We start from the raw sequence: 24002 nt of genomic DNA on the forward strand, positions 1-24002 counted from the left end.
CCACCTGTGTTCGGCTCTTGGCCTATATTGTTCAAATAGCCCATTAACTCCTGAAGCATCCAGTCTTGAAAGTGAGCCCTGCCTCTCTGAAGCAGACGTTTAACTGCGTTCATATAATTCAATTAGATTCCACAGTCGTGGTCCAAAGGCATTCTCCGGGCTTTCATCTTGGTAATGGCCTGCAGGCCGGAGTGGGGAACAGGGGGTTAAAAAGAGGGGCTTGGAACCTGCCTTGTGGCCTGACTCACCCCATCACCTGGAGGGGCCTGCAAATGAGTTTCCTGGGGCAGAATGACCAGCCCAGACCCTCGAGTGGAATTCAAACCCAGGCCCTTCTGGTGTGTTCTCTGGCCGGCATCCAGGCCCCCTGCCCCCCATTCTGCCCTGTCCCTGTCTCATGGTCCAGCAGTCCAAGGACCCCCCGACTTCACTCGGCCAACCCTATTAATAAAGAGTTAAGAAAATTCATTAGGAAGTGGGCCTTTTATAGATTCCGTGAAAGCCTTCTTCCTACTCCTGTCACTGAAAAAGGCTAAAAATCCTTTTATCACTCTACAACCTGTTAATGGTCCACCCCGGGAGCACTTCATCTGTAATAAACATCTTCACGAAATATGCATCCCCAGGGAGGAGCCGTTAATTTCCTCAAGGCCTCACACATGTAAGGCTTTTACTGCCTGCAGGTGCCTCCCGATATTGCGTGGGCTTCTAATAAACGTCCAGTAAACCGCAGGTAGCGCCTCGGAGAGGGACGGGCCGTGCACCTGTCCGCAGAGGCCTCCGCACGCCGCGCCTCCGCCTCCGAGGCCCAGCCCGCGCGGTGGCTCCGGACGGCTGCCCCTCGGGACGCGGGGACGCCCGCAGGTAAGTGCTTACGGCTCCCAGCCACGGCGAGGGCCAGGGCCAGGGACAGGGCCAGGGCGACGGCCAGGGCGAGGGTGGGCCAGGGCCAGGGCCAGGGCGGGCCAGCCCCGGGACCCACACCTTGGCGGGAATGGCAAACACACAAGGACGTGCGGGCGGGTCCTCGGCTTTATTTCTTGGTTTCCTTTCCTTGTTCACTGTGGGGGAGTCACCCCCATTAGGATCTGCTGCGGAAATGTGATTAGCGACAAATTTGACTTCCCATTTTCTTAATAACCGAGATGGAGGGAAAAGAGAGCGTGCCTCTCTTAAGTGCGATTCGTAGGAAATGTGTTTTGCATATCTTCAGGGCAATTTTGGGGATGTTAAAAATAATTGCTAGAAAAATACGTTGGAGCTCAGTCACTAGGAAAGAGATTACTTAAGGAGCAGTTTTCATCAGCATTCCGCAAAGTAATTAGAAGTTTGCATTTAATAAATATCTCTCTAGTCTCTGGGATTCTTTCCAAGTTGTGGAAATTAATCGTGAGGTTATGTGCTGGGTGTCTGTTTGCAGATACGATGACATGTGGCAGGGGGAGCTGGGGGTGCGACCAGTGGCTCTTTTGAGGAGCAAGACCTGGGCTCCTGGGGTTCACAGAGGCCGAGGGGTGGGAGATGGGGAACTCACATGGTTCTGCAGCCCCTTCCAGGACAAGGGGCCTCTAAGAGCCAAAGGTCGGGGTGGGGTGCTCATCTTCTAAATCAGACGGCTTATGCTCCTTCTGGACACTGCCATGGTAGTGGGTCTCTGAGGGACATGACCCAAGGCCCATGTGGTCGCTGGAACTTTCTGTGAACGTGGCTTTTGTTCAGATCTGTAAGTGCTGAGCCCTGGACTTCAGCTGCCCTGGTCTGGCCAGCTCAGTGCCCAGGCTGGCTTGGGGTGTGCACGCTCTGCCCCAGGGAAGCTGCCCAGGCAAGGGAGGGGCCACTGTAGTCAGCCCTGCTCTGGGGCCACCGAGGCTTCTGGAAAGGGGAGATTCCCCAAATCTTTCTGGAAGCACCTAGGAGGAAAACGGAAGTGAGCTGTGTGCGCAGGCGGCTTCCTCCCCAGCCAGCGGGGCTTTGGCACAACCCAGGGGTGGGCCCAGGATCCAGGCCCCTGGCAGGAGGTGGAGCAGGCCTGAGCCGCTGAGCCTCTGGGGCGCGCACACTCCTGGTCTGGGATGACAAATAAGAATAACGATACTGTCGCTGGGCACAGCACCCGTGATAATACCTCTGACACCCCTGAGCTTTCACTATGGGTCAGGGCCGTGCACGTCAGGGGGCTACCTCTGGAATCCTCCTACCTGCCCCTTTATAGGTGAAGGAGCTCGGGTTTAAGAGCTGAGGTCACCGGCTCAAGGTCATCCAATGGAAGACGGAGAGTTCGGGATGGCCTGGAGCCGGCAGGGTGCTCTACCCCCATCCCCTCCCGGCATCTGCCCACCACACCTTGAGGGAGGGAAAGGGGACCCTATTTCCAGATGACAAGCCCAGGCTCACCTGGCAGTGGGGGGACCCAGCATGGCCCTGACATCTGCCTCCTTTCCTAGACACGGCTGCCCCCACCCCCATTTCTCTGGCTGGCAGGAGAGAGGGGTCAGTCACCCCCTGCCCCCACCCCTGCCGGTCACCGTGGCCTGGCCCAGCAGAAACCATGGGAGGGCCTGGGAGCCTGGAGCGGCTTCAGAGGCCTCGGTGGACAGGATGAAAGCCTCAGAGCCCGGGACCCAGCCGAAAGGTTAGAGGAAGCGGGATTATTCCTCCCGGGGAGCGGAAGGCCCAGGGGGCAGGGCCCTGGCTAATGGAGAGCGCCAGATGCTGACCAGCTGTTCTGTCTCCCCGGAGGCCCAGCGTGACCAGAAGGACTTCTACAGCAGGAGGGAATTAGGGGGGATAGGAGAAAGAACTGGCTGAGGGAGTGGTTGGGGCGGGAGGAGTGGGGCAGCCGACCTCTGAGGAGCTGTAAGAAGCAGGGGGACAGCTCCCGAGGGGGTGGGCAGAGAGCAAACCTAAGCAGCTGCCTGGAGGCACCGCGCCCCCTCCCCTGCGATCCCACTTGGAGTGAACGCACCACCCTCGCCCACCTGCCTTGCCAGGTGGACCGGGGCCCCACCACCCCAGCGGGCCGGCAGCCTGAGGTCTCAAGCCTTAGGCAGGAGCCTCTGAGGTGTCTTCCCTAAGCTCAGCGAGCATCCGGGGGTCTGGACCCGTGCAGGCCGGGGACAGCGGACCCAGAAGTCAGCGGCCAAAGCCCCTGACGTGTCAATCTGCCCCCACGCCCACCGTTCGTCAACATAAATGGCAATAAACTAAGTGTTAGGAAGGCGGGCGAAGTCCCAGTTCTCCCACGATGAATACTCCAGGGCTTCCAAACCATCCGACCAAACTCTCTAGGTGTCCACGTCCAGCCCAGGGTGCCCTCGGCGCAGGCTCCGGCTGCTCGCTGGTGACTCAGCCAGGCGCTCCCTCCCTCAGGTCGCGGCCACTGACGGGGGGCTGGTGAGAGGGGAGCGGGCGAGGCCCCAGAAAGCCCCGCTCAGGGCTGGCTTGGCGCTGGGTGGCTCCTTGCCTTCCTGCAGACCCCCCAGGAGCACTGTTTTCTTGGTGGACTCGATTCTGCTTCTGGAGGGACAAATTAGGGTGTCCCTGCTCGGCTTTCTCCACCCCATTTGGAGCCCAGGGCTAGGGTTGTTGGATAAAACCAGGAATAATTTGTTAGTATAAGTATGTCCACTGTAATATTTGGGACATACTTATGCTAAAAATATATATATATATATATATATATTCCTTTTTTACCTGAAATTCCAGTTGAATGGCACAGCCTGTGTATTTATTTGTTAAATCTGGAAACTCTGCCCAGGGCTCCTTTCTCCAGCTGGGGTGCCTGCTCCCCGCCAGGGAGAACTTTCCAGGCTTTTTTCTCTGGCAGGAGGACCCTGGGTTGGAGGCGCTGCTCCCAGCATCTGGAGGTGCCGTGGTCACCCCTTTGCTGTTGCAAAGAGCAGAAGATCGCTTTCTGTGACAGTTTTCTTTCAGGATATATTTTTGGAGGGGCTTAGGAGTCCCTCACAATGGGAAGTTTTCATCAGGGAATGAGGCATTTTTTTAGCCGGTCGATTGCAGAGAACACGCCGGCCAGCGGGCTGCCTCTGATCTCTGGTTTCTCAGGAAGAATTTCAAAAACAGCCCGCGCTGTAGGGAGCTTTCCCTCTGCCGCTTCGGGAGCTCATCGCCTCAGTGTAAAGCTTGTTAGGACACAGGTGGGCTTTTAAGGGGTAAAATGCAAGGAAAGAAAAAAAGTACCGGCAGAGGTTCTTTGGGCGACTCCTGGACCAGGGTTCCTTAAGTCAGTGGTATTTCATTTTTCAAGCTGTGGTGGCCTTTTCCAGAATGTCATTTCCTGCAGGGCCATTGTATTTGCATAGGAAGAGACGTAGGAAGGTTTTTATTTTGTTTCTCGCTCCCTCTTTTTCTTAAGCTAAGACAAAGTTGTTACAAATTGTTTGAACTAAGCAATCAGAAGATGACAGAACATGAAAAAGGGAAACAGGTAAAAAGTAAACAAAACACACATTAGAAAAAGTCTTTATTTTAGATAAAATATTTTAACACTTGACTTGATACCTTGGCGTGCTATCCTAATCACATTTAGTTTCATAATGTCATAATTAAAACTTCAAATCCTGAAGGCTTTAATTTTCTTCTTTTCCAAACCTCTGATAGCTTTTTCTTTTTTTCTTTTTTTTTTTTTTTATCATCTTGTGGACCAGGAGAAATATTCCAATGTGGGAAAATCATATATTCAGCGTGTTTCCTTCTTAGAAGGATATTCGAAGGCAGTCGGGTTCTGATCTTAGGATGGCAAAATTTTGCAGAGGCAGAATCCTAGCCCCAAGTCGCGCCAGAATGACAGCGGGGGAGTTTACCAAGGTTCGGACAAGTCCGAAGGATGGAGAGAGTCCCGTGTCACTGAGCGAAAGCCTGGCTGAAACCTGAGGGACCCGGGCTTCGGCCCTTCCCCTTCCCTCTCCCCTCCAGCCGCTCCCCTCTCGCAGCACAGACCCCAGATGGGAAGCTTGGCCTCGAGCCTGGAGCTGGGAGGTGCGGCTTGATGTCAATTACGGCCCAATTCCAGAGGTGCCATCAAAGAGTTAACTAGGATGTCCCAGTGCGCAAATGTGGGATAATTGGGAAACAAATTCTACAAACATCTTGAAAGGGACAAAAGACCTTTGATCTTTCCATGGAGAGGCAGACATTATGGACGTTACTGCCTTTCGGGGTCTGCACACATCTCATACCAGGTTAGAGGATGCCATCTCTCCGAGAAATCAGCCGACACCTAATTCCATCGAACCTTAATTATCCTAACTGGTTTCGTATGTCCGAAGGCATTTTCCCCAAAGATTAGAGGAGAGAGAGGGACTGACAAAATAATTAAATATGCAATTTGCCAAGCGTGGGCAATATGGCTTTGAAATCACCTTTTCAGGAAGTTTTACCGCTTGTTCATGGACATGTATATTGCAGGCTTCAGACTTTTATTTAAGCTCTTTTGATTGCCTTAATGGATTAATACCCGAGTGCCATCAGCCAGGGGCTGAGACCCAGGCTGTTTCTAATTTTGCAAATATTGTGCTTGCTTCCTCTGGTGTTATGACAAAAAGTATCCAGAATTTGCCTTCTCACTTAAAGCAACACGCTGATCCCTCAAATAACTGCCTGATGTCGGGATCTGTGTCTCACAAGGGGTGCTGCCGGTTACGGGAAACTTCAACAGTGTCAGGGGCCTGGGCAGGACTGGGCAGGCCCGTGCTGCTCGCGGGGCCTGGATCCGTTTTGGGTGACACTCCCGAAATGGGTCCGTGTCTTCGGGGAGCAGGATGCCTCTCAAAGTAAGGCCCCAGCAGCATACGGGGGTGCAGAGGGATGTGAGTGCCCCTGCTTAGGGCTCCTGACGTGGGCGAGAAACATTCCGTGGGGAAGGGGCGGGGTGGCGCTGGCGGGATTCAGGGAAGAATCTGGGCTCAGGCTGCGGCCGCATCCAGGGGCGGCATCCGGAAACCGGAGCCGGCGTTTGCTCTGGGCGAATAGTTTGCATTCTGTACCCGCGATGGCAGGACTGGAGTCCCGAGGACTTGGCCGAAGTGACTGCGCCCGGCCCACCTTCTCCCAGGCTGGGTGTCTGGGGGCAGCATCTCGGAACCGGTTCCAAGGACATGAGGGCAGGGCCCCCTGGGGGCGCTTTGTCTGGCCTGGGACATGTGGGCACCGGGCAGGCAGAAGGGTCCTTAGAGAGACGCTAAAAGAATAGATGGGAAGGAGAGAGAAAGAGGGAGAGAGAAACAAAGAGCCAAAGAGAAAGACGGAAGGACAAAGAGAAGAGAGCTCGCGGCCCCCCCCCCCGCGCACACATGCACACACGCACGCTCAGCGAGGCTGCCTTTGAAGGCAGGGGACAGGCCTAATTGTCCCGGGGATGTGCGTGGCGGCCGGGCTTTTTCATCGTTCCCAGAGCTCCCTAATGAGGCTGTGGCCTCTCCCGGTGGGAACGCTGCTCCCTGGGATCAGCTTTGATAAAGCGGGCGGACCGTCTGGGACGAGTTACCAGGTTTTCCTCTCTTTCCTTTTGAACCCTGCGGTGGTTTTGCTCTTTCATGGCAAACAGGGGCCAAAGTCTCTGGCCTCTGTCCTTGGGGGACTCAGGCCATCTCACCTCCTGGGGGGCGGGGAGATGGCAGGCTCTGCACTGGGGATGCCGGCCCAGGCCATGGGTGATGGGCCCAGAGGGGGCTTGACTGGGTTCCACATTCAGACCTACTTGCCAGTCACGCTAGGTCTGGGGTCCCCAGTGTTGGTCTCACCTAGGATGCATATCGGCAGCCCCGGGGTCGCTGGCACCATGAGCACAGGCAGGCCTCTCACAGCTGAGGGTGACAATGCGGCTGCTCTGCGAGCACAGCTCTGGGGCAGGCACCGAGCCAAGTGTCTGACAAGGACAAGTTAGTGCAGTAGCCGAGAGTGTCCCTTTCACAGGAGAGAGTGGAGGCTCCGAGGGTTAGGGGGCCCACAGGTCAGGGACAGGATGGGGCTGGCTCTGTCATCCCATCGCCCAGCTCTTAACCACTGGCCTCCCAAGGGGGTTGGAGCCTCTTCTCCTCGAACTCGTGCCCGGGCTTTCTGTAGGCCACGTCCACAAAGTCGGCAGACTCTGGCACTGAGGTCCCTGAGCCTTGACCGCTCTGGAAGGGAGGGGGCACTGAGCCGGGCACCACAGGACAGGAGGAGAGGGAAGGGCCCGGTGCCTACAGCAGCCAGTCTTGGCTGCCTGCTGGCTACCCCGGACTCCTGGAGGATTCTCAGCCCAGTGGTACTTGTCTTTGATCTCTGATGATTAAAACAAAACACCCTCTCAGGTAGTTCCTCCTAGTCAGAGAGGGAGGCCCCCCTTTCTGGCCAGCAGACGGGGAACTGCAAGAGAGAGGCCATCCCATCCCAACCCAGGGCCTTCCCAAGGGAGAGGTTTTGGTTTCAAAGGCCGCCTTGGAGAGGCTCACCTGGATACCTTGCTCTGACCAGGTCAGCCTTGTCCCTGGCCTAGTGGCCTGCCCACCCCCACCCTCACCCCCACCCCCCCTTCCGGCCCCATGCAGCTCCTCAGGCTTGCTCACCCTCAGCTGCTGCTGCCCAGGAAGGCAGATAGCAAGTGTGCCCGGTCACCATATCTCCACCGGCCATTCACCCCAATCTCTATGGTCAGCTGGGCCGCGAGGAAGGACCCTAACTTTATTCTAACTTGGGAAAATCAAACCTCAATGGTAAGTTTTAATTCATTCCATCAAGCCCCTGCTTTGTGCCAGGCCCTGGGCTGGCGCCTCGGAGACAGAAGTGGGGGAGAGGGATGTGGTTCCTGGGCTTGGGGAGGGGTTTCTGATTCTGATTAGCAATGGATCCTGTGCCACACGCTTCACAGCTGATTGGGGCACCCCAGAGGGTGGCCCTGCTATGAGGAGGGCAGTCTGGGGACAGCCCTGCCTATGGTCCCAATGGGTCCCCGGGGATGGTGACGTTGGAGCAGGTTGCTCTCCTGCACCTTCATGCTCCCATCTGAACTGGCTGCTCTGGCAGCTTGTGGGCAGGGCTCCCATCATTGACATGTCCCCTTGAACTTCTGGGCCACATTTGTGCAGAGAGAAATCGCGATAAGGGGAGGGGCCTGCTGAGAGTGAAGGATTCCCCCCCCATTTCATTATGAAAATATTCAGACATATAGAAAAGTTGAAAGCAGAGTCCATGGAATGCCTGCCCCCAGGTCCCACACATGGAAACGCTTTACCCGCTTGCTTTATCTAGGTTTACGCTCATCAATATCTAATATTTTTAGCTGTAAGTTTGAAAGCCTGCTTCAGGTATAATCCCTAAATATTTCAGTGCGGAGTCTTCTATGAATAAGACTGTTCTTCTCCATGACCACACCACCCCCACCTTGGAAGAAAATTAACAGTAATTCGAGAGGCAGGGATTTGGATTATTAGTCAAGACACAAGCAATGGCACCTCCGCGCGAACACAAACGGTGGGACAGAGCGCCGTGGGTTTAGGCTCCCTTTGGAGTGCCGCCGGGTTCTGAGGCGGCGGAGCGCACAGTAGGTGCTTGGTCTGTGTTTGTTGATTGAATGCATCTAAGGCCGAGCCCACCCCCCGTCCTCCATGCTCCCGAGCGCAGAGGTGTCTGTTCTTCCAGCTCTGCCCAGGGGCGGGGGCATGAGGGGAGAGTGGGGTCTTGAGACCTGGGCAGATTGGGGCACCCCCCGATCTCCAGCTCCCCTCGGGGCCATCCAAGCTGAGCCGGGATGAGGGCGAGAGGTGGCGCCCCCTCCTTTACCCCTGCGGAGGGGAAGTATTTTGATGTGTATTTGAGCATGGGACCGTGTATCTGTTAGAAGTAGAGTTGGGGCCGAAGGAACAGTACTCGGCCTTAGAAAGGAAGGAAGTGCTGACACCGGCCACGACAAGGATGAACCCGGAGGCCGTCGGCTACAGGAGATAAGCCAGATACAAAAAGACAAACACTGCGTGATGCCCCTCAGGGAGGAGCAGAGGGAAACGGGGTCCACGGAGAGAAAGCGGGGTGGTGGTTGGCAGGGGCTGGGGGCGGGGGAATGGGCAGTTAGTGTTTCATGGGGATGGGCTTTTAGTTTTGCAAGATGAAAGGAGTTCTGGAGACGGACGGTGGTGAGAGTTGCACGGCAGTGTAAAGGTACTTAATGCCACTGCACTGTGCACCCAAAATGGTTAAGGTGGTAAGTTTTATGTTCTGTGTATTTTTCTGCAATAAGTGGGATTTTGGTGCCTGCGACTGGCCACACTGTGAGGTTTGGGTTCAGGGGGAGGGTGCCCCCTCCACCGGGCGGCACGACTGCTCAGTGGCCCGCTTGTAAAGCTAGACTGTTGTCAACCCCAGAAAAGCTAACGGCGCCGGAGATGCTTGGGGACATCGGGGGCCCCGTCCCTGGAAAGGCTGCGGGGTCCGGAGGGACTCTCGCCAGCCCCGAAACAAACGGAGGCATTTTGTCAGAGGAGAGGACTTGATGAAAATTTGTTTTATGAAACCCGAATTGTGGCATATTTTCACATTTTAGTTTGTCAGAAGGCAGGGTCATAAATAAATGTTGAACATGTTGTTTATTATGGCGCACGGTTGACTTCTTCATGACGACGATTGTATTTTAAGGTTCGGCATCGTCGCTGCAGGAAGGGGCGGCGGTTCCAGGAGGGGAGCGAGGGCGATTTTACGGGTCATGGGGCAGGACTATTGAGAGAACAGTTTTCATTAACGCGGCCAAACAGAAGGGGCGGCCGGGCCCGGAGCCCCCCCACCGTCTGGCTGGGAGGCCCCGGGCCTGCCGGCACCTGTCCTTGTCCTGGGCCCGGCTGTGCGGGCCCCGGCTTGCTGCGCCCCGGGCTGCGCCCTGGCCCCCGCAGGCAGCCTTTGTTCCCCTGGCTGATAGGGGAGGCGCTGGTTTCTGGCTGAACACGGAGGGAGCAGGGACCAAGGGACCAAGAGCCCATGTGCCCGGCCTCCCTTCCTGCAAACCCACCGCAAAAGCCATCCGAGGCCGAGGGACCCATGCACGAGTTTCCTTTTCCCTCACCTTGTCCCCACCATCAGTGGTTGGAGAAAGGGGACCCAGGAGGACACTGTGAGCTGTCACACAGCTGGCCCCGCCGTGTCCAGGCCGGGCAGGGTGCCTTCGCCCCCAAAGCCTCAGTTTCCTCAACTGTAAAATGAGGTCTCCGTGCCCACCCTCGGGGCAGTTGTGAGCAATATTCCATCCGGACCCCAGGACACCCTGTGTGGATCCCTATTTGAGGTACGGAATCTGGGATCAGACAGAGGGAGCCTTGGGTCTGGGGGTGCTGCTGGGCTTGGGCCCTGGGTCTGTCTGCTCAGGGTGGCGACGGAGGGTGCCTGCCGGCTCAGGGTGAGCACTCGGTACCCACGAGGTGACCTGGCACGGGTCTCAGGGTTGCAGAGGAAATGCAGGCTTCCGGGGCCCAGGGGCCCAGCTCGGAGCGGAGCCTGAGGTCGTGGCCCAACGTAGGCATTTCCACGCCAGTTTTGAGAGGAGGGCAGAGAGACTGTGGCCCTGGTCCGGTGTCACTCAGCAGGATGGCGGAGGGCCACCTGCCAGCCCGATCTGAGGCCATTGTGGGGCACAGGGGTCTGAACTGCGGCGGGGTTGGGTGGGACTGGAGGAAGGCGCTCAGCCCAGCGACTGCTCAACCTCAGGCTCCACCTCCTCCGCTCCCTTTGGCGGGGAGGGGTGGGGGGTGGAAGGAAGTGCCCCCCCAAAGGTCTGTTGCCTTGTCACATTCTGCTCTAGCCCCCAGGCCTGGGCCAGTGGGTTTGAGCACAGATACTGGCCAACACAGGCTGAGGGGGCCGGTCAGGGAATAATTTGAGGTCTTTTCTTTAGATTTGGACCAGAAACACACCCAGCCACCCTCCGGGCCCTTGGTCGCCACCCCTGCTGTAGGAAATGCTTTTAAGTAAGTCGAGGTGGCCAGATCTAGAGCACTGGGGGGGGGGTCCCTGTCCCCCCTCCCCACCGCTGGGGGGCAGCGCCTGCCCCTCTGACCCGAAGCCTCTCCAGCCGCAGCGGCAGCCGGGTCCTCCCTGAAAGGACAGGCTCACGCTCACTTTTTAAGTCGCACAAAAGCTGTATGCATAATTAATGTGCAATAAACGTGGGCGGCTGGAAATTAACTAAATGAAAAAAAAAAAAGGAATATACTTAATTGTAAAAATTTAATTTTGTTTTTATTTTTTCTTTCCCTCCCTCCGCTCCCCCGCCCTTTCCGGCGTTATACTCTCCGAGCCCTCAGGTCTCCCCGAGACCGCGTTTGGAGGGCCCCCGACCCCTTGCCGCCGAGCCAAGGGCAAGAGGAGCTTTAAGCTGCAGCCCAGTCGGTTCTTTCAGCGGAGGGTCGGGGAGTCCCCACGAGCGGGTGTCGCTGTGTCACACAAAGGAATGCAATCAGCTCTCGAGACCTCGCTCCGGCACTTCTGTGCCTGATTTTAAGGGCTTTGGGGGATGCAATTTTGAGAGTCGCCCTTTGAAACTCGGGGAGAGAGCCCATCATGGTATTTAAAATTCCTAAACATGAATCCAGTAGTTAAAAAGCCGGAGGACTAAAGACGTCTCCGTATATCCAAACACAGGGTTTTAAGCAATCGCATCGCAGGCTCCCTTTCTTCTGCTAACTTTTGAAAGGGAAAGACCTTTTCTAGAAGATTAGAGGGTGGTGGAATTTCCCAGTGGAAAAACGTATCGACACGCTCTTATTTATTGTCACATCTCTTAATAAAACCCAAGGATTCGGCTTCGAGAAACAACCCATCCACTTGAAAGAGAGAAAAAGAGTTATTTTTTAAGAATAAAACACTCTATTAACAGATACTTTAAAATATGATTTATTGCCCGCACATAACAACAACAACTTAAAATATCAAATCCCTGGAAATAAATCACTGCGATTCTATCTGCGTGCTCGCCAGCTGGTTTTCTGTTCCTGCCGTCGTTCCCAGCCCTGCTCTGTATCAGCAGATAATTTTAAAAGAGGCAGAAGACTCAAGAGACAGAAGCCAGAGGCATCGAGGCTGTTTGGGCGAGAACCGTGCTCTCGGAACCTCCCGGTTGGGCCCGGACGGTCCGTAGCCGGCCCTTCTCAGGCCGTTTCAAACAGGACCCAGCACAGGGTGTTTCTTGGAGCCACTCTCATCAGACTAATTTCCAGCAAGGAAAGCGGCGTCTCTATGGTCACTCACACTTGCTGCCCCGTCTGCCCAGGTACCTGGTCCTACTTAAGGCGAACTGCCGTCATCCTGGAGATGCCTGGTCGCCGGGGACCGCGGGCAAGCCGTAAATAACGGGGTCTGTGGCTGCAGATCTCGGGGGCTCCTCCGCGGCCCAGCTGGCAGGGCGGCCGCCTCGGGAACAGGTGGCCCGCAGGGGCTGCGGGAGGCGGCGGGCCGGGCGGGGGGCTGGTTTCCGCAGAGCCTCGAAGCAACCACAGGCCCGGTTCCCCCCAGGACAGCCACCCAGCGCTCAGCCAGGCCCCGGGCGCGGGCCTCTGCATGAAACAGGTTCTGACGCTAAAAATCAAGGCCTGGCGGCCGTTGTCATAGGAATGCAATATCCTCTGGAGGCCCCCTTATTAAAAAGCCAAGACTTGCTGCCGCTGCCCAGGATGGAGTTCTATTCCATTTGTATTGATCACGGGGAAATGTCTCATTCTCTGGCCGACAGACCCAGCCAGCAGGGAGGGAGTCGGTGTGGGGCGGAAAACATTTGTTTTCACAGTGATTTGGGGGACCCTGAGCCAGAGCTGTAGTTGTGTTCACGAGGTGGTGGGGGGCAATCTCTGCCTGTGATATGGAGTCACAAATGTGGGAATGACAGTGCGCAGAAGACAGCCTGCCCGGGGCTGCAGAAACCATCCAGTGTAACTGCTTTGTTTCGAGGACTTTGGGCCAAGGGAAGGGACCCGACCTATCATCACAGGCAGTGGCACTTCTAAGAATCTGCCCTACAGATCGTACCTGTCTGGGTGAGAAAGGAGACTCAGCACAGCACTGCTGTAGGTGCAAGAGGGGGGACCCACCTACACGTCCAACGCAGGAGATCAGGTAAACAACATTCTGATGTGAGGCAGGGTGACGTGAAGTTGGCATTTTTACTGGTCAGAAATGGCTGGGTGTTGACAGTCTCATCTGGTTCAGTCTGCTGCATCTATTGAATGGAATGGCACGCGGTCTTAAGGGAATGGGATGGAGGACGTTCCCAGATATATTATGAAATGAAAAAAGCAAGCTGCGGGATAGCGTACCTGTAATGTTCCACATGTGTTTTTAGGAAAGGAAATAGACACTGTTTGTGGTGTGAGCCTGACTCTGCAAGGAGACGCTAGAAACTGTCTGAAGTGGCTGCGCTTCAGGGGAGGGGAGCAGGGGGCCAAGGAAGGGTAAGAACCCTTCACCCTTTACGGTCTCTGTACCTTCTGAGTTTTATACTCTTGTGTGTGGAGGGCAGATATAAAATAAGTTAATTAAAATGTCAAACAAACGTCAGTAAAGCCCTCACTACTAGGGGTGAAGAGCTCAGACTCTGGTCTGAGAATTCTGGGCTTCAGTTTCCTTCACCTCTCGGAGCCTCAGTCTTCTCATCCGTCAAGTGGGGTTATAATGGTGTTTTACTTCATAGAGTGGAGGTGCTGATTTCCTTGGAGTGTGAATGGGAAAGGCTCAGCGTAGTGGCACCGAGAACTCGGTAAATATTATGTTATGATAAATGACATATAAGTCATAACACACACATAAATCCTGATAACGACTTGCTTGGCATTTTCGCTTTCTTGGACGACAGATTAAAACTAGCCGTGTGTGTGCCGAGAGTAGGGAGTTGAGACGCTGAGTGTCACGTGGAACTCTGTTGGGGGGACCTTGAGCTGCTGCAGGGACGGCCTGCGCTGAATTTACAGGATGGGTCTGATGATTTTTTCCTGAACCAGTAAATGGCCTTCCGCATCCCTGTGTACACAGGCAGGTGAACTAATAGAATTAAGCTTATTGGTTTAATTCCTCTGGGCCCCCTTGGCGAGGGGAGAGCAGCTGGATGAATATTTTAATTAAGCTCCGACACCCAGAAGTCAAAGTCCCCGAGTGGTCCCAGCGGGCAAGGTCGTGTAGTTTGGGGTTTAATCAAGTCCGGTTTCAGAGTTCAAATTTCTTCCCGGATAGAAATATGTCATTAGGCATCCCAGATTTCCACTGGAAAAAAAATGCAAGTTGACTGTATTTTCTCTGGAGAATGACACCATGATTCGATTAGCCCCTTTTCCTTGACATTTTGCCCACTTTATTAACTTCTGCTTTGCTTTTAAGCAGGCAACTACTGTTTTACTTCCCTGAAGAAGCTCATAATATTATAATTCAAGTGTCAGGACAGATTAGGTTAAGCGAACTGTGTAATTCCCGAAGGAAAACAAACTTCGAAGCGGACGTGGTCCGCCTTGTAACATGTCATGGGTTGCATTAGCGTCGAAGGGCGATCCTCTCACCTAATGTGCTAAAGTTGGCTCAAATGTCCCCACTCTGCAAGGTGAGAAATTACTTAGCTAACAAAACATCTCGTTTCCCTCCCTTTGCATTCTTTCTTTATGAGATCCTGAATGTGACATTTTCACCAAAAAATCTCTGCGCTTATTTGTGAAAAATGTATATTAAAACCAAAGCCCATCAAATGGAAAGAAATCACAGCTGGTTTTATTCACAAGCAGTAGAATTAATGGCCTCTCTTCTCTTTATAAATATTAGAAGCAGATGAGTTCATTACGATTTCACCCTAATAAAGAAAACCTGCTTGATTTTGACAAGACATCGACTTATCTAATACATCTCCTAAATAACAAAGCTACTTCCCGCCCGTAAAACACGGCTCGAAAACACCAGCTTTACCTGGGCTGCTTCTAAATTAATGAAAAACACTCGAGTCCAAGGAAAGCAAGAGATTGGGGGGGGGGGGGCGCGGAGAGATGGAATTCAAGGGATTTTTGAAAATGTGATGGATTCTGAAAAGAGCGGGGTTTGAAATGTTTACTTTGCGGTGGTTTGAAATTTTTACATCTTTCAACAAAGCTCGCAGAGAAGTGGAACCAGCTGAAAGGGCTTTTGAAAAGAGCGATTCAGCACAAGCTGGGTGCGCTGCGGTTCCCTATCAGGCCGTCGGGGCGGTGGGGGGAGCCGGCCGTGCCCCCTTGGCTGCCCGCGCTCCCGGCTCCGCGGAGGCCTGGGCTTCAAAGCGCGGCTGACGAGGCCGGGAGGGAATCGGACACCTCGCTCCTCGGCCGGGCGGGCGAGGGCTCGGCTGCCTGATGTGGTCATCTTGTTAGTCATGGAGAGCCGGGGTCTTTCTGTTTGTGCCGCTTTCAGCGCTTATTAAGCAAGGGGTGGGAGGCTTTGCGCGAAACTGCAAAAGATGTTTTTTCTCCCCAGGGCCCCAGCAGTCGGGGCCACGGCTTATCCATCACTGCAAAGATCTCTCGCAGAAATGGAAGGAGTCAGCCCTGCCCAGAGGGGGGAATGAGCGGCCCTCGGGGCCTCTGTCCCAGGGCCTTCTTGGCTTGGCTCCCACGGAAGGGCGTGGGCCCCTTCGCCTGAAAACTGCCAAGGGAACGCCTTGGGGGAGGCGAGCCGCGTGGCTTAGGAAAAAGCGGTATAAATGGCACATCTCCGTGGCTTTGGTGTCCAAATCTACCATTCAGGACGCGCAGCTCAGGTTCCCAGGCTTTCCCCAGCCCAAGACCGACGGGCTTACACCGCAGAGACCCAGCACCTGCACAAACGTGGCCCTGCTGGGCGAGGCGGGTGGTGAAGGTGGAAATGCGATTTCTAAGCAGCCCTTAAAAGCGAATGAATTCTGGTACCTCCGCCTTGTCCCAGGAGCCCGCATCTTTCCTGGTCTCTGGGCTCCCTTCCTCCGTGCCGGGGCTGTGACCTCTCCCACAGGCCCGGGGCGATTCTGAGTGCGGCGATCGCCAGGGTCCCTCCTTCAAGCCTCAGCTCCACAAGTATCAAACTTCTGGGGAGATTTTGGGGGAAGCATCGAGTTTGAGCCAGGAGCCCATGATTGAAATTCTCCAATAAATCCCTCCCAGCTGAGCCCGAAGGGTCTGTAGTTGGTTCAGCGAGCAGAGACGGCAGGAAGGGGGTGGTTTACAAACTTCAAACAGGACTCGGGGGTGGGGGGAGACTGTGCTGGGGGAGGAGGCCACCGACAGAGGGCTCAGAGTTAATTAAAGAGACTGTTGTAGTGCCTATAAACCCAGTTCAGCCCTCTCCAGATTAAAGCGCCAGCAACTCAAGCTCTGTGCAGGGACCCCCTCTCACCTTGGGGTGAGCCTGGAAGGGGGGGACTCGGGCCACATTTAGGATGGACGTTTGCAGCTGTCTGGAGGGCCCCAGCCAGGGGTACTTTGCCCTTGGACCAGGAGTTCTAAGGAAACCGAGACAGTGTTTTAAAAGCTTCAGTAAACATTGAGGGTCTACAGTCTTCCAGGCACTGGGCTGGACACATTGCCTGGGAGATAGGGGCCGTCATTTCTCCCATTTTACAGATGAGGAAAGCAAGGCTCAGAGAGGCGAAGTCAGCAGTTTGTGGTGTATGGCTGGTGCGTGGGGGAGGCAGGACCCTCCTGTTTATGCCACTGGCTGGAGCTGAGGACCAAGCAGAGACGAGCAAACCGCAGGTTATCACTGTGTACATCCCGCTCTCACCTCGGCTCTGGCCCCTAGCACTGTCCTTGACATTCAATCAGGTGCCGGTGATGTCTGGCCCAGCGGTGGGGGCTGGGCCTTCCCAACTTCTCTGCGACAAATGGTTCTCATTTGAAGGGGAGGTTATAAAAACACATGCCCAAGGACACTGTCAGGGAACAAGGATTGATCTCACTTCAGTCAAAGACCATTTCAAATATTTTTTTTGGGGGGGGAGATGAGGGTAGGCAGCTGCCCTGATCTGTAGGGAAGTCAGGGCTTGCAGGGTGCCCCTCAGGCTGGCTGTTTGGGGGCGCACTGGGAGGTGGGCTGGTGGGGGTCAGGGTCACCTCCTACCTGCTGAGACCAAGTCTGTGCCCAGGCCTTGCTTTGCTCCTGAGACCTCGAGGCGGGCTTTGCGGGAGGCTCGCACTGGGTTCGCTGCCTTGGTTATGTTTCAGGGTGGCTTAAGTTGCCAAAAGGAAGGGAAGGATTAGACGCCTGGGACATTTTCATTTTCTGGATGGTGTCAAAAGCTGAGTGTTTCTGCCAGGTGACTCAACTAGAGAGGGCCCTGAAGACCACTGCCTCCTCGCACCCCCCACCCTCCCAGATGCTGTGGGCCACGCAACTGAGCCCCCATTCCAGCCAGGAACCAGAGGCAGGACCAGCTGTGCTCTAAGCCAGCGGCTTCCAAATTGGGTGGCCTGGATCCCTAAAAGCTGACCGTGGGGTTCTGGGGTACAGGCGGGGGCTGTGGGCTTGGGGGGCCTCTGCTGAACTTTCCTAAACCCAATAGCTCTGTTTACTGACAGTTCAGGGGGTGCAGGGCAGCTGCTGCAACTTCATCTGTACACTGACCCTATGAGGTAAGGACTTCTATCATCCCCACTACACAGCTGGGAAAACTGAGGCTCAGGGAGGTCAGCTGGCTCGCTGCAGGCCCAGACGAAGGACAACAGTGATACGTCTCCTTTAACCTCAGCGACTTTTCAAATTGGGAACTGTGGACTTCCCCATTTTATGGAGGCTCAGAGCTGAGACTCCCTGATGTGACTTGTCTAAGCCCACGGCGCAAGGGAGGGCGGAGCTGAGAGCTTGAGGTCCCACAGCCAAGGCTCAGGCCCCTCCAGTGGATCCGGATTCCAGAGCAGGACGAGGGTGGCTGGGCCCCAACTGTCCTCCACCGGGACTCCAGAGTCCTCACAGGCCGCTGCCTGCAAACCGGCGGGTGCAGCAGGGGTGGAGCCCACGAGGGTCCTGCCGGGCGCCTGCTGCAGGCTGGACTCGGTCCAAACAACCGTCTGCAGCGGGGAGCTGTAGATTTATTTTCCGACTGTCAGAGGAGCTCGCTGAGCTCTGCTTTCTTTCTGCAAGGTGAAGGAACCACTGGCATGCGGTGGGGTCCCCGCAGAGCCCAGGGAGAGCCGGTGCCTGGCCTGCGCAGAAGAGCCGCCCGCGCGGCCGGACTCGGTGTGCGCACTGGCGGCCGGGCTGCGGGCAGAGAGGGGCTCATGCCTGATCTGCACTTTACAGCGACCCAGCAACCTTGAAAGGAGCTAGTAGGGCGGCCCCCATTTCAGAGGAGAAAACAGGCAGGAGAAAAGTGTAAGAGACCCCCCAGGTTCTCCCAGCTGGGAAATGGGGCTCAAAGGGGGTTTGCCTCCCTGCAAAGTGCCTCCTCCCTGGGAGCTCTGCTAGTCAGTGCCCTGGGGTGCTGGAGACCCAGCACTGCAGCTCGGTCCAGGCCCCAGGCCGCCCCTGGCCCCAGCAGGATGAAGTGATGGGTGCAGCAGGGTTGGTACTAGCTCAGAGCACTGGATTTTCTGGCAAATTCCTGCCAAGGCACATGGATGAAGCACCAGCATGCGCTAGGCCAGGGGCTCCCATACTGGGTGGACAGGTCACCTTGGACCCCGTCTCCCTTCCTGCCCACACTGAAGGGGCCTTCTGGGGCCTCCACATGTCCAGATGCCTTTTGCTGGGAGGCCCCCAGCACTGAGCTACACCCTGGGCCAAGTGTGTGGTGGATCTGAACTCAGTTTCTTCTCTGGAAAGCCCTGGTGGCTGTCATTGCAGAGCCTCAGGGTCACACACCTGGGAGGTGGCAAAGCTGGGCCTCTCTGACCTCAGGGGGAACCACTACATGACAGGACACTTCCTCCGGGTGGACCTAATTCAGGCGGCCTTCAGGCACTGCTGGGCAGGCAGGCCTACCTGTGAGCTTCTGAGCTCTCTCTGGAGCCTCAGTTTCCATGTCTGCTAAATGGGGGGATCCCTGAGGGCAGGAATGTGGTGATAATGCATAAGGTGCACCGCCGTTGTCTCCATAAGTGTTTGCAGTGCCCCATGGACAAGTGCAACGCTCCCTGCTCCACTGAGGTAACTGCCACTTGGAACATCACTCGTCCCGATCCAGTACCCTTTAGGGCTCAGCGCGCACCTTGCCTCCTCCAGGGACCTTTCCTCCCCCATCTTCCAGGACTCCTCTCGCAGGAGCAGGACTGTGGCACCCAAGAGCCACTTTTAAAGGGTTTGGGTGGACAGGCAGAGATGCTTAAACAGACAGAGAAAGCACTAGGCATAAAGGGAAAGGCTGATAATTGGACTATATTCATTAATTACTTTAATTTAAAAAATAATTTTTACTGAGGTATAATTGACACCAACATTAGTTTCGGGTGTACAGCAACGACTCAGTATTTGTACATATTGTGAGACGATCACAGTGGGTCCAGTTATCTGTCGCTGTACTTAGTCACTCACAGATACGCACTATAGGACTATTAACTATAATCACCATGTTGGATACTATGTCCCAGTGATTTAATTATTTTATAACCAAAAGTTTGTACCTTCTGACCCCCTTAACCCATTTTGCCACCCCGACCTCCACCCTCCACCCGCCTCTAGCAACCACCACTCTCTTCTGTGTATCCATGAGCTTGGTTTTTTATTGTAGCTTTAAAAAAAGTTCCACATAGAAGTGAGATCACACAATGTTTACCCTTCCTCTGAACTATTTCACTCAGCAGAGCGCCCTCAAGGCTCATCCACGCTGTTGTGCAAAGGCGCGATTTCGTTCTCCCCGTGGCGGAGCTCGGGGGGCTGGCGTGGGCCTGCTGCACCTCCCTTAGCCACTCGCCCCTCCACGGACACTTAGGTTGTTTCCCCATCTTGGCAACCGGAAAGAACGCTTCAGTGAGCAAAGGGGTGCATACATCTTTTTGATTTTGTGTTTCTGTTTCTAGATAAACACGCAGAAGTGGGGTTGCTGGATCATATGGTGTTTCTGTATTTAATTTTTTGAGGAACCTCCACACTGTTTTCCAGAGTGGCTGCATCAATTTACATTCTCACCAACAGTGAGCAAGAGTTCCCTTTTCCCACGTCCTCACCAACACTTGTTTTTTGGTTTTTTTGGTGTTTTAGAATAGCCATTCTGACAGGTGTGAGGTGGCTTTGGTTTGCATCTCCCTGGGATGAGTGCTGGTGAGCATCTTCCAGGCACCTGCTGGCCATCCGTATGTCTGCTTTGGAAAAATGTCTGCTCAGATTCTCTGCCCAGTTTTAAATCGGTTGGCTGGTTTGCTATTGAGTTGTAGGAGTTCTTTACATATTTTGGATATTAACACCTTTCCAGGCATATGATTTGCAAATATTTCCTCCCATTCTTTAGGTGGCTTTCCCTTTTTGGTGATCTCCTTTGCTGCGCAGCAGCTTTTTCATTTGATGTAGTCCCGTTTATTTTTTGCTTTTGGAGTCAGATCCAAAAACTCATTGCTAATACCAGTGTCAAGGAGTTTTCTTCTAGGAGTTGTATGGTTTCAGGTCTTACATTTAAGTCTTCAATCCATTTTGAGTTCACTTTAGTATATGGTGTAACAGTGCTCCAGTTTCACTCTTTTGCATGTGGCTGTCTAGTTTTCTCAAGGCCTTTTTTATTGAAAAGACTGTCCTTACCCCCACTGCATACTCTTGGCTCCTTTGTCGTAAATTAATTGTACCATGAATGCGTGGGTTTATTCCTGGGATCTCTGTTCCGTTCCATTGATCTGTGTGTCTGTCTGTATGCCAGTACCACACTGTCATATATTTTTGATTACTGTAGCTTTGTAATACAGTTTGAAATCAGGGAGCGTGATGCCTCCAGCTTTTTCTTTCTCAAGATTGCTTTGGCTATTTCTGGTCTTTGTGGTTTCATACAAATTTTAGAATTGTTTGCTCTATTTTTATGAAAAATGCCACTGGGATTTTGAGAGGGGTTGCATCGAGTCTGTAGACAGCTTTGGGTAGCACGGACTTTTTAACAACATTTATTCTTCCAGTATTAATTCGAACCATGTACGAACATAAAATACGTTTCCATTTATTTGTGTCATTTTAAATTTCTTTCATCAAAGCCTTATAGTTTTCAGTGTACAGGTCTTTCACCTCCTTGGTTAAATTTATTTCTAGGTATTTTATTCTTTTTCATGCAATTGTTAATGGGATTATTTTCACTTTCTGATCATTCATTATTAGTGTACAGGAAAGCAACTACTTTTTGTATATTAATTTTGCATCCTGAAAATTTATGAATTCATCTATTCACGGAATTTTGTGTGTGTGTGGAGTCTTTATTCCTATATATAATACCATGTCATCTGCAAATAGTGACAGTTTTACTTCGTCCTTCCAATTTTGATGACTTTTATTTCATTTTCTTGCCCAATTGCTGTGGCTAGGACTTCAAATACTGTATTAAATAAAAGTGGTGGGGGTGGGCATTCTTATCTTGTTCCTGCTCTTAGAGAAAAAGCTCTCAGCTTTTCACCATCACGTGTGATGTCCACTGTGGGCTTGTCACAGACGGCCATTATGTTGAGGTATGTTCCCTCTATACCTACTTGGTTGAAAGCTTTTATCACGAATGGATGTTGAAGTTTGTCAAATACTTTTTCTGCATCTACTGAGATAACCATATGATTTTTACCCCTCATTTGTTACCATGTATCACGCTGGTATATTTGCAGATATCATCCTTGCATCCCTGGAACACATTCCACTTGATCATGGAGTATGATCCTTTTAATGTACTGTATTGTTGAGTTTGTTTTGCTACTGTTTTGTTGAGCATTTTTGCATCTATGTTCATCAGGGATATTGGCCTGTAATTTTCTTTTCTTGTCATGTCTTTGTCTGGTTTTGGTATCAGTATAATGCTGGCCTTGTGTATTTGCTCATATTTTGGCTGCAACTTGGCTACAGTTACTGGGAGAAATGTAGTAAAATCTTCAAGTGCAATTGTTGATTTATCTGTTTCTTTTCTTTAGTCTGCCAGTATTTCAAAACTGACAGGCTCTTATCCGAAACAACTTGCTCCTGCCTAATGTTTCCAGGGTCCTCCCATATGTCTTGGGGGCTATTTTGTTTGTTTATATTAAACTCATGTTCTGTCTGGTCTCTCAGTTCTTCTGGTGTCAGCTCGTCTTCCTGCTGGTGGGCCAGCTCTTCTGGTGTTTTTCTCCTGTGAAATCACTGTTCCTTGGGACTCTCAGCTCCACTGGCTGGTACCACACCGCTGAGGGAAGTGGTGAAAGCCCAGAATTTAGCTCAGTGGTTCTTAACCTTGGCTGCACATTGACATCACCTGGGGAGCTTTGACAAATGACTGATTCCTGGGTCCCTCCTCTAAAGATCCTGATTTCGATGATCTAGGTGTGGCCTGGGCATAGGAAGTTCTAATGTGCGGTTAAGGTTGCAAGCCCTGTACCCCCTCCAGAGGTGTGTGAGGGGTGAATTGTACCTCAGGTGTTCCAACCTGTGCCAACCTTGCCCATATGTCCTCCATATCAGGAGAGCCAGACCCTCAAGGAGATGTCCAAGACCTCTGCCTTTCCCAAGACCTGTCTCTGGTTGCACTTACCTGGTCCAAGGGGTAGTGAGAGGGGAAGAGGGAGTCCAGCCACTGTTTTGGTGATAAAAGGAGGAAAATGGCCCACCTAGGGCAACGTGGGGGAGATGAGCACAGCCGGCCAACTCCCTGCACGCCATCTCTCACCTGCGGCCTTGGCCATCTTTCTTCCTGGCCTGCTGCCGCTCCCCACTCTGAGACCCAAGCCCCTCCTCGTTTCAGTGTTGGACCCCGTGCTCCATCTGTCTTCTCTCCTTCTCTGGCATCCTCCCCTCCCCTGGGTTGGGGTTGAGGGAGAGGACCAGCCCTCCATGGCAGTTCATCTTCCTGCCCCCACCCCACCCCACCATCATGGATCACGTTGGACACAGTGGCTTCAGAGACAAGCTGGATGAAGGCCCAACTCTCAACCTTGCCTCTGGTCTCTTCGGGGCTAGCATTAGACTTGTCCAGGGAGGTGGCTACTGGTCATCACAGTCCCTGGAGTGGTCACAAGCCTCCCAGCAAGTGCTACTGGGGTCCGTTCTTGGACTCAGCAATTGAGTCCGGTCTACCTGTCTCCCCACCTGCTTTAAGGATTCATTCAAAGAGTGTTTACTCGTGCCTGCTGTTTTTTCAGACCTGTGCTGGGTGCTCAGATTGAGTACGTGTGGCTGGAGAGCACAGTATAATAAATGCCACAGACACCGCTTCCTCCAGGAGCAGATGCTCTCATGAGAGAATCAAATGGTTCCAGTGCCACCAATGGAGCCATGGCTCTAATATGCAACATACAGAGTGGCTTGAAGGGGAGGTTCCTTACCTCCAAGGGGTCAAGAAGAACATCACAGAGGAGGTGTATGAGCAGGATCTTGAAGGACGAATAGTTTACCAGGCAGAAAATCAAGGAAAAGCATTCTCGGCAGAGGGAATACATATGCAAAGGCAAAGAAGCCCAGAATTCGGAGTTTGAGGAACCACAAATGCAGGAGGGACGTTAGTGGGAGGTGAAGCTGGGATGGGAGGTGGGGTCAGGCGTAGGAAGGTGGTGTGTGGAAACCTGAGGGACTTGGACTTCATTCTGAGGGTGAGGGGCACAGCGCTGCAAGTAGAGTCTTGTTAGATGGATCTTGGTTGTGTGGAAAACGGCTGAAAGGGGAAGAGGAATGGCTGTAATCCAGGTAAGGAGTGTCGAGGGCCAGAACTAAAAAAGGAGCAGCGAGAAGAGAAAATAATGGCTGAGTTTGAAAACAAATATAGATGCGAGAACTGTCCAGCTGGCAATGGGGGTGACCACAGATAGCTCCAGGTGGTGGTGTGGGTGACTGGGAGGAGATGGTGGAGCTGTTCCAGAGATGAAGTCAGAAGACGAGCTGTTTGGGGCTTGGGGGAAGATGGGACATTCGGCTTGGGA

General features: G+C 53.4%; 1 long non-coding RNA gene across 1 annotated transcript in view; it reads left to right on the forward strand.

The window, feature by feature from the left end:
- Window positions 1–756: 756 nt before the first annotated feature.
- The window catches only part of LOC308563728, a 43187-nt gene continuing 19941 nt past the window's right edge, over window positions 757–24002 (forward strand). The window contains exon 1 of the long non-coding RNA XR_013999837.1: window positions 757–864. This is a non-coding gene — a long non-coding RNA (uncharacterized lncRNA). The remainder of the gene's footprint in view (window positions 865–24002) is intronic.

The sequence above is a fragment of the Miniopterus schreibersii genome, assembly GCF_964146895.1.
Source record: "Miniopterus schreibersii genome assembly, chromosome: 11".
Lineage (NCBI taxonomy): Eukaryota > Metazoa > Chordata > Mammalia > Chiroptera > Miniopteridae > Miniopterus > Miniopterus schreibersii.